This window comes from Triticum aestivum, chromosome 2B (assembly GCF_018294505.1).
Source record: "Triticum aestivum cultivar Chinese Spring chromosome 2B, IWGSC CS RefSeq v2.1, whole genome shotgun sequence".
Taxonomy (NCBI): Eukaryota; Viridiplantae; Streptophyta; class Magnoliopsida; order Poales; family Poaceae; genus Triticum; species Triticum aestivum.
The window spans coordinates 430,435,655-430,446,658 of NC_057798.1; positions in this window are offsets into that span (position 1 = coordinate 430,435,655).

Genomic DNA, 11,004 nt, shown 5'->3' on the forward strand with positions numbered 1-11,004 from the left:
ACTCGCCTCGGATGTTAAAGGACGCTAGGGCTTCGACATCCGGACAGTCGACAATTTGGTTCTTTTTAGTTAGGAACCGAGTCCAGAATTTCCTGGCTGACTCTCCGGGCTGTTGGGTTATGTGACTTAAGTCATCAGCGTCCGGTGGTCGCACATAAGTGCCATGGAAGTTGTCAAGGAATGCGTCTTCCAGGTTCTCCCAACTGCCAATGGAGTTTGCCGGCAAGCTGTTCAGCCAATTCCGAGCTGGTCCTTTGAGCTTAAGTGGGAGGTACTTGTTGGCATGCAGATCATCACCACGGGCATGTGAATGTGGAGGAGGAAATCATCAATCCATACCTCGGGGTCTGTTGTGCCATCATATGATTCAATGTTTATGGGTTTAAACCCTTCTGGGAATTCATGATCCATTACTTCATCAGTGAAGCATAGGAGGTGTGCGGATCCTCTATGCCGGTCTACATCACGATGCAGTTCAAATGAGTCTGGTCTGTTGTATTTGGCCCGTCCGGATTTGCTTTTAGTATATCCGGCGTGTCAGTCATCTCCACGCGTTGGGGCGCGCCGCCTTGATCCGTAGATCGATCTTGACTATCCTGCTTTGTTTTCCAATATGTCTCGCAGATCCTGCGTGTAGCCCTGGGCCTTAGTATTTTTGCTTGATTGGCGACGGGGTGCGGGCTGGACTTCGGGCTGATACGCCACTTTCTCTCGGCCACGAGGTGGCCGGTCAGCCGCATCATGCACTGGTAGTGTGAGCTTTAATGCCTCCTCCTTGAGTTGAGGTAGCAACCTGCGCTTTGGGTAACTTTTAGTAGGGTGCTCGAGTCCGTATTCCTCGGCTGCGAGGACCTTGGTCCATTTGCCAGTTAGCAGATCTTGATCAGCTTGAAGCTGCTGCTGCTTTTTCTTCAGGCTTTTTGCTGTGGCTATAAGCCGGCGCTTGAAGCGCTCCTGCTCGACGGGATCGTCAGGCACGGTGAATTCTTCATTGCCGAGGCTCACCTCGTCTTCGGAGAGGGGCATGTAATTGTCATTCTCTGATTCTCCATCTATTGCCTATTCCTTAGGGCTAGCTTGCCCATCCTACTGTTCGGCCTACTCGAAGCCTGGCTGGGCGGGATTGTTTTCGTCTTCGGCACTATCCGGATTGCTATTTGTGCCGGTATCGCTATTTTTGCTCTGACGGGGCTTAGAGCGGCGCCTATGACGCCGGTGGTTAGATTTCTTCTCAGGGGGAATATCCTCGATTGCCTCATCGCCATTGCTTTCTTTGGGCGTGTCCACCATATATATGGCCAAGCGAGTTCGCCCGCATTGCGAAGCCGCTGAATACGAAGATCTGTCCGGGGAGGAAAACCGCACTCTAGACCGCGTCATTGAAGATGATTGAAGTAGCCATCAAGCCTTATTGCGATGGCACAATGGAACTCTCAATGAAAGCACCAATGTCGGTGTCAAAACCGGCGGATCTCGGTTAGGGGGTCCCGAACTGTGCGTCTAAGGCTAATGGTAACAGGAGGCGGGGGACACCATTTTTACCCAGTTCGGGCCCTCTTGATGGAGGTAATACCCTACTTCCTGCTTGATTGATCTTGATGATATGAGTATTACAAGAGTTGATCTACCACGAGATCGTAGAGGCTAAACCTTAGAAGCTAGCCTATGATTATGATTGTTGTTGTCCTACGGACTAAAACCCATCGATTTATATAGACACCGGAGGGGGCTAGGGTTACACAGAGTCGGTTATAGAGAAGGAGATCTACATAGCCAAATCGCCAAGCTTGCCTTCCGTGCAAAGGAGAGTCCCATCCGGACACGGGACGAAGTCTCTTCAATCTTGTATCTTCATAGTCCAACAGTCTGGCCAAAGTATATAGTCTGGCTGTCCGAGGACCCCCTAATCCAGGACTCCCTTAGTCGCTGCTGGCTGCTGCCGCTCGTACTATGGAGGTCTCTGGACTAAATCAGGACCTGGAGCGGACCGAGGGAGAGCTCGGCCCCGCGAAGAGGCGGCATGAGGAAAGTCAAGGTACGCATGCCCATCTGGATATTTGTAAAGAATACATGCTTTCTGCTGATAGAAGTGTCATGAACTTTGATAGGGGCCACGACCGAAGTGGCGGCCCTGAAGAAGGCGCTGGCCGAGGCCGATGACAAAGCGGCCAAGGAACGCACCGAGCACGAGAAGCAATAGGCCCAGGTCAGCGAGGTCCAACAAGAGCTCCAGGATTTCGTCCAGAAATACGAGTCCTTGGAGCGTGAATCTAAGACTCAAGAGTTTGAGCTTGCTAAGGCCCTCTAGAGCGTGCAAGACACCAAAACGGAAGCCCAGAAGGCCCTCCAGGAGATCCAGGTGGCCAAGAAGATTGCGGCGGGTAAGGAATTCATTATGCAAAGCAAGCATGTGAAGGAGACATTCTTTTTACTTACCCGAATTTGGAGCTCTCCAGGAGCGTTCGCAGATCCGCGGCGCAGCATATCTGATGCCACAGAGTTCTACCGAGCCGAAGAAGGGAGCTTGGCGGAGAAGTTGTTCTGGTCTCAATATCTTGGGACAGAACATCCGATGCCCTTGAGCGACCAGCTGAAGCAACTGGTCAAACTGCACAAGGCAGCTGAACTGGCCATGAAGGACGTCATAGTCCGGCTGTGGCCTGCCGAGCCTATGCCCATCAGCTACTTCAGTCTCGTGAAGCGGCTTGTGAGTTCCTGCCCCGACTTGAAGTCATAAAGCGGTCAGTTTGCATTGAAGGTGCGCGAATGGCCTTCGCCTGCGCAAAAGTGCACTGGGTAAAGATGGATGCCGAAAAGCTGATGGCCGAGGGGCCACTGAAGGGCAAGGAGCACCGCCGGCCCGAAAAGTATTATGATAGTGTCCTGAAGGGCTCCCGGCTTGTGGCGGAGCAATGTGCTAAGGATGTAATCTTTGAGTGAATGCACTCATTTTATCCTGTAATATGAAACAAGTTCATTTGCGCAATATAACGTTTTGTTGATTTAAAATTTTACCTCCTGTGCGACCGCTTACAAAATCTGAGAGTTGGCCACTCGTCGACTTCTGCCCCCATGTAACTAGTACAGGGGTGTTCGGGATAAATCTAGACACTCTTTATCAAATTTTTGGTCCTTTAAGGAGGTGTTTAGCACAACGAACCAGGCAATCGGACTATGCAACTTTATCACTCTCACTTAGCCATAGAAGTTCTATAATTTTAAATTTCGGCGTAGCCCCTGGGATTTGGAAGGTCGAACTTGGGGCGCTATACACGCCTAAATCGGACAAGGACCGATTCCTCGCATGAAGCGGAAAAAATCTTTAAGGATTTGAAACCTCTCGAACAACGACCAGCTCTCGCCGCATCATGACAGTCACTTTTCGGCTTTCTCTACTGAGGTGCTCATCCAGAAGAACCGGGACACAATCGTAGTACCCTAGCCGATATAGCGAAATGTAGGGTAGCAAGCACAGGAGCCGAGCAACCCAACTATTGACCCAAGACATGATTCGGAGCTGATGCATATAATGCTTTAAGTTCGGGGCGCCGCACTGTCGAAAGTGTCCGGACTTTCTTACCATGTTATGGGGTACACTGGAGCCCCTGGCGAACTAAACGTACCAGATTGTACGGGTGCGATTTGTAATAAATAAACAATCAAGGAAAAAGGAAAGAGAATGTAGTAATAAGCTAACGCTATACATTATTTTCCATTGTTATTTGAATGGTACGTCAAGGAGTATGTATACAAGTAGTGCGATAAGGAAAAATAGGACTTATTTGACATGCCCTAACCAAGAGCGAGCTGCGTGTAGGTATGTAAAACAAGTATAGCAATCGTTATCAGAGACCACCTGAGGATTCCCTTATACGTCAAAGCTCCTTCCCTCCTTGGTCTTTCCATCCCGTGATGGGTCTGATAATTAGGTTATCAAAAGAGCCTAAAGAAGATAGGGACCTGAAAGAAAGAAATGCGTGAAGGTATACGGATCCTGGGGCGGTTGATCCGCATTGTGGACCGCAGTCTAGCTGTGCCTCTGTCTGGTATTTTAAGTGCATAATTATTTACGCGCGGCACAAATTTCACCACTTGACTAGGACTAGGACGGAGGCCGAATTGCTAGGCGAGCTCTGGACGGGCCGGATGATCCTGTTGCAGAGTACTTCAGACTCGCTTGACGGTGTCCGAGGGCTTTATTGCCGAATTGGAGGTCTGCCTAAGGAGGCTGCTCTGTACTTCTGCTGCAAGGGCCGCAGTGTGCTCCTCCGTACGGAGGGAGCGCTCTGTGTTTCTATTGACTGTTATAACCCTGCGAGGTCCGTGCATCTTGAGCTTGAGGTAGGCATAGTGCGGCACCACATTGAATCTAGCGAATGCGGCTCGTCCGAGCAGTGCATGATAGCCACTGCGGAAGGGGACGATGTCGAAGATTAACTCCTCGCTTTGGAAGTTGTCCGGGGATCCGAAGACTACTTCCAGTGTGATTTAGCCCGTACAACAGGCCTCTACACCTGGTATGACACCTTTGAAGGTGGTTTTGATGGGTTTGATCCTTGAGGGATCGATACCCATTTTGCGCACTGTATCCTGATAGAGTAGGTTCAGGCTGCTGCCACCGTCCATGAGGACTCGTGTGAGGTGGAATCCGTCAATGATAGGGTCAAGGATGAGTGCGGCCGAGCCACCATGGCGGATACTGGTCGGATGGTCCCTGCGATCAAAGGTGATCGGACAGGAAGACCATGGGTTGAATTTTGGGGCGACTGCTCCATCGCGTAGACGTCCCTTAGTGCACGCTTCCGCTCCCTCTTGGGAATATGGGTGGTGTATATCATATTCACCGTGTTCACTTGGGGAGGAAATTTCTTCTGTCCCCCTATGTTCGGCGGCCGGGGCTCCTCGTCGTCATCACTATGCGGCTCCTTTTCCTTATTTTCGGCGTTTAGCTTGCCGGCCTATTTAAATACCCAACATTGTCTGTTGGTGTGGTTGGCTGGTTTATCGGGGGTGTCGTGAATTTGACATGAGCAATCGATTATGCGGTCCAAACTGGACGGGCCTGGATTGTTTCTTTTAAATGGCTTTTTCCGTTGACCGGACTTGGAGCCACTGAATCCGACATTGACGGCCGTATCTTCGGCGTTATTGCCATTATTGCGACGCTTGTGTGTGTTGTGCCGGGGCTTGCCGTTGCTATCTTTGGCTTCTGAAGTGCCAGGATTTCTTGATGTGCTGTTTCTACGAGCCAACCAGCTATCCCCGCCCGCACAAAAGCGTGTCATGAGTGTCGTAAGGGCTGCCATGGACTTCTCCTTCTCTTGGCCAAGGTGTCGGGTAAGCCACTCGTCACGGATGTTATGCTTAAAGGCCGCTAGGGCTTCGGCATCCGGACAGTCGATGATTTGGTTCTTTTTAGTTAGGAACTTAGTCCAGAATTTCCTGGCTGACTCTCCGGGCTGTTGGATTATGTGACTTAAGTCATCAGCGTCTAGTGGTTGCACATAAGTGCCCGAGAAGTTGTCAAGGAATGCGTCTTCCAGGTTCTTCCAATTGCCAATGGAGTTTGTCGGCAGACTATTCAGCCAATGCCGAGCTTGTCCCTTGAGTTTTAGTGGGAGGTACTTGATGGCATGTAGATCATCACTGCGGGCCATGTGAATGTGGAGAAGGAAATCTTCAATACATACCGCGGGGTCTGTTGTCCCATCATATGATTCGATGTTGACAGGCTTAAACCCTTCTGGAAATTCATGCTCCATTACTTCGTTAGTGAAGCATAGGGGGTTTGCGGAGCCTCTATGCCGGGCTACATCGCGATGCAGTTCGGATGAGACTGGCCTGCTGTATTCATCCCGTATGGATTTGTATTTAGTATATCCGGCTTGGCGGTCATCGTCACGCATTGGGGCGCAACCCCGTGATCCGTAGAGTGATCTTGATTGTCCTGCTTTGTTTTTTAATTCGTCTCGCAGGTCATGCGTGTAGCCCCGGGCCTTCATGTTTTTGTTTGTTTGGCGACAGGGTGCGGGCTGGTGTTCGGGCTGATATGCCGCTTTGTCTCGGCCACGAGGTGGTCGGTCAGCCGCATCCTGCGATGGTAGTATAGGCTCTAGTGCGTCGTCCTCGAATTGAGGTAGCAACCTGCGCCTCAGGTAGATTTTGGTTGGGCGGTCGAGTCCATATTCCTCGGCCGCCAGGACCTCAGTCCATCTTTCAGTTAGCAGATCTTGATCAGCTTGAAGCTGCTACTGTTTTTTCTTTAGGCTCTTTGCAGTGGCTATAAGCCGGCGCTTGAAGCGTTCCTGCTCGACAGGATCCTCAGGCATGATAAATTGTTCATCGCCAAGGCTCACCTCGTCTTCAAAGAGGGGCATGTAATTGTCATCCTCCGAGTCTTCATCCATTGACTGTTCATCAGGGCTTGCTTGCCCGTCCTCCTGTCCGGCCTGCTCGAAGCTTGGCTGGGCGGGATTGTTTTCGTCTTCGGCATCGTCCGGAGTACTATTGTCTCTTGTGCTGGTATCGTTGTTTTTGCTATGGCGGGGTTTAGAGTGGCGCTGACGTCGGCGCTTAGGTTGCTTCCCAAGAGGATCATCCTCCGTTGCATCCTTTTGACCCTCGCCATTGTTTTCTTTGGGTGTGTCCACCATATATATATATATATATATCATATGATGAGGTGGCTGTCCAGCGCCCTGTGGGCGGTGGTTCCTGTTCTTCTCCGGCATCATCGTCCATGCCGTCGATGTCTTCGGAGTCGAAATCAATCATGTTGGTTAAGTCGTCGATAGTGGCTATTAAGTGGGTGGTGGGTGGGTGACGAATTCCTTCGTCATCCGTTTCCCATTCAAGCCGGACATAGTTCGGCCAAGAGTCCCCTGACAAGGAGAGATATTTTAATGAGTTTAGCACGTCGCCCAAGGGCTAGTGCTGAAAGATATCCACGGAGCTAAACTCCATGATCGATGTCCAGTTAGATCCGATGGGCACGGATGCACGCGGTTCGGAGCCTATGGCCGAAGACGAGTCCGAGGATCCGATGACACATACCTCCTTGGAAGTGAAATCTGTGTTCGGCTCTATCGCTGCAGAGTGTGCGACCTCCGTGGCGGGGTACATCCTCCCGTCCTCGGATGGCATGATCTGCTCCGGATTTAAAGCCGGGGCAGCTGCAGGTGCGATCTCCTGAACAGCGTCCGATGGTAGATCTAAGTCATGCTCATCACGGCTATAGGGCGCGCCTGTCATGGGCTCGAATCCATCGAAGATCAAGTCTCTGCGGATGTCGGCAGTGTAGTTCAGGCTTCCAAACCTGACCTGATGGCCAGGGGCGTAGCTATCGATCTGCTCCAGATGGCCAAGCGAGTTGGCCCGTAGTGCGAAGCCGCCGAATATGAAGATCTGTCCGGGGAGGAAAACCTCGCCCTGGACCGCATCCTTATAGATGATTGAAGGAACAATTAAGCCTTACCATCACGACACAGTGGAACTCTCAATGAAAGCACCAATGTCGGTGTCAAAACCGGCGGATCTCGGGTACGGGGTCCCGAACTGTGCGTCTAATGGTAACAGGAGGCGGGGGACACGATGTTTACCCAGGTTCGGGCCCTCTCTATGGAGGTAATACCCTACTTCCTGCTTGATTGATCTTGATGATATGAGTGTTACAAGAGTTGATCTACCACGAGATCATAGAGGCTAAACCCTAGAAGCTAACCTGTGATTCTGATTAATCTTGTCCTACGGACTAAACCCTCCAGTTTATATAGACAGCGGAGGTGGCTAGGGTTACACAGAGTCGATTACAAAGAAGGGAATTTACATATCCGAATTGCCAAGCTTGCCTTCCACACAAAGGAGAGTCCCACCTGCACACGGGATGAAGTCTTTAATCTTGTATCTTCATAGTCCAACAGTCCGGCATAAGTATATAGTCCGGCTGTCCGAGGACCCCCTAATCCAGGACTCCCTCGAGTAGCCCATGAGACTTTGTTCGGCCCATGTAGAAAGGCGAACAGAGGATCTATAGACATCCGCAGGAAATGACATACTTATCTTTTTGGTAAAAAACAAGCTTCAATGTTAGCAGCGACTGCTCAGGCCGCCGAAGTTTCCGAACTGAAGCAGAAACTGCAGCTGTCCGACGAGGACATTATCCTTATTAAAAAGCGGATTGACAAGGCGCAAGGTATGTTTCAAGTACTCTGTACATGATTGTATTAATTTGCAAATGCTAAGTTGAAGCTTACGCGCTGCTATATGCATAATTGTAGATGGCGCTGCTGAGGTCGAGACCCTTAGGGGTGAACTTTCCTGGGTGAAGGAGCAGGCAAGGTTGAGCAATGCGGCCGCTGATAAAGCGGCTGCAGATTTGAAGGCCGAACAGGCCACCCAACACTAGTTCGAGGAGCGGGTATCCAAAGTGGAGAAAGAGCTCAAGGACGCCACTCGCAGGTGCAAGTCCCTCGAGGAGGAGAATAAAGCTAAGGTGGTCGAACTCGCCAAGGCCCTTCAGGAAGCCCAAGAGGCGAGGTCCGAATCCCGAGCGGCTCGCGAGGAGATCCGATAGGCCGGACAGATAGCGGCTGGTAAGCCCTTACTTTTACAGTCTAAGTTTGGCGATCAGAGGTATGCCTTGCTTAATCGACTATGGAGTTCTCCAGACGCTTTTGCGGATCTTCCGAAGAGTGTCGTCGATGCAGCGCAATTCTTTCGAGCCCAGGAGGGGCATGCGACAGACAAGCTATTCTGGCAGTAGTTCGCGATGCAGGAGCGCACGACGCTATTGAACGACCAACTGGCGCAGTTGGCCAAGATGCATAAGATGTCCGGAGCGGCCATGAAGGATGTCATAGTCCGGCTGTGGCCAGCCGAACCCATTCCGAGCAGCTATTTTGGCCTAGTGCAGCGACTCCTAGATGCCTTGCCCCAAATTGATGCAATCAAGCGGTCAGTATGCATAGAAGGTGCACGGATGGCCTTCGCCTGTGTCAAGATGCATTGAGCGAAGATGAATGCCGATGTTACTGTAGTTGAGGGCCCTCCCGGGGCAAGGACCACCGCACGCCGGAGCGCTACTTAGAAGACCTCCTAGAGGATGCTTGCTTGATAGAGGGTCAATGCTCAAAGGACATCATGTTCGAATGAATGTATCCGAATGGCCCCCACGAAGGTACTACGGGGGTGTTCGGAATAGCACATGATCGCACTTGACCCAACGTCTTGGTTCGTAAAGGTGGTGTCAGTGCGGCGAACCAGGCAATCGGACTATGTGGCTTTACCACTCTCACTTAGCCATAGGAGTTTGACGATGGGGCTATAAGATAGACCCTGGTATGTACGCCGCTATCCGGATGCGGATGTGTTAGGTATGTGACTGGAAAAACATTCCTTTGTATAATACGGAAAAAATCGCTAAAGACTTAGTAAGTCGCCAAGTGGCTGACTAGCTCTCACCGCATCATGATAGTCAGTTTTCGGCTTTGTCTACTGAGGTGCTTGACATGACGAACCAGAAACACAATCGCAGTAATTCTCCCTTTACTACCCTAGCCGAACAAACGGAATGTAAGGTAGCAAACACAGAAGCCGGGCAACCCAACTATTGACCAAAGACATGATTCGGAGCCGATGCATATAATGCCAGGTTCAGGACGCTGAAGTGTGCTATAAAGCTATTCGGGCTTTTGTTTGGCAACACCTATGTGGCCACATATAGCCCCTGGCAATGCGTGCCAAGGTGTGTGAGTGAAACAACTAGGGGGACGGAATACAGTTTTATGAATAAGGTCGATACCAAAAAAAATGTCTTCACTAGAATCTAATTGATACGTCAAAACGTAATCTTACAAAGGGCAACTTAAGAACCAAGTCCATTTTACATGCTGGGGGTCTAAGAATAAGATGAAAAGCTTGATACAGGTCCTTGAATAAAGTTTGGTCTAAAGAATCCTTTGGACATCCTGCCGCACGTCTGCGCCGCTTTCGCCTTGGAGAGAGAGGTTCCTTAAGAGGAATGGTCTTCGGCTATCCGCACGAAACTGGGATCGAGGAGAGTCCTTGTAAGTCCGTAGGATATATAGGTTTGAATGCACCTATGGTAGAAGAGAAAAAATAATCGAAGAAAAAAAAGTGGAAGGTCATACAGGGTCAAAACGTACTATAGACCTGTCCGTATTGTGCCTCCGTTGATGCCCAAGGTATCTTGAGTGCATAATTATGCATGCGTATGAATTCCGCGGGTGTGTGCGGCGATCGACGGAAGCGAAACTGCTAGTCTAGCTTTGGATTTACCGAGCTGTCAGCATGCGGAACTGATCGGACTTGTTTAACAATGTCCGGTGGTTTGATGGCCGATGAGGTGTGCGGCTTGATAGGGCCGCTCTGTACTTTGGCCGCGAGGGCTGCGGTGTGCTCCTCTGTATGGAAGGAGCGTTCTGTGTTTCCATTGACTGTTATGACGCCCTGTGGACCAGGAATCTTGAGCTTTAAATAAGCGTAGTGCAGGACCGTGTTGGATCGAGCAAAAGCGGTTCGTCCGAGCAGTGTGTGATAACCACCGCGGAAGGGGACGATATCGAAGATCAGGTCTTCGCTGTGGAAGTTGTCTAACGAGCCGAAGATGACTTCCAATGTTATTGAGCCCGAGCAACGGACCTCTACACCAGGTATTACTCCTTTAAAGGTGGTTTTAGTGGGCTTGATGCTTGTCGGATCAATACCATTTTGCGGACAGTGTCCTGGTAAAGCAGGTTAAGACTGCTGCCACTGTCAATAAGGACTCACGTGAGGTGGAAGCCATCGATGATTGGGTTGAGGACCAAAGCTGCTGAACCTTCGTGATGGATATTGGTCAGGTGGTCCTTTCGATCGAAGGTGATCAGACAAGCCGACCATGGGTTGAATTTTGGGGCGACCGGCTCTACGACGTAGACGTCCCTTAATGCGCACTTGCGCTCCCGCTTGGGGATGTGAGTGACGTAGATCTTATCAACCATTTTG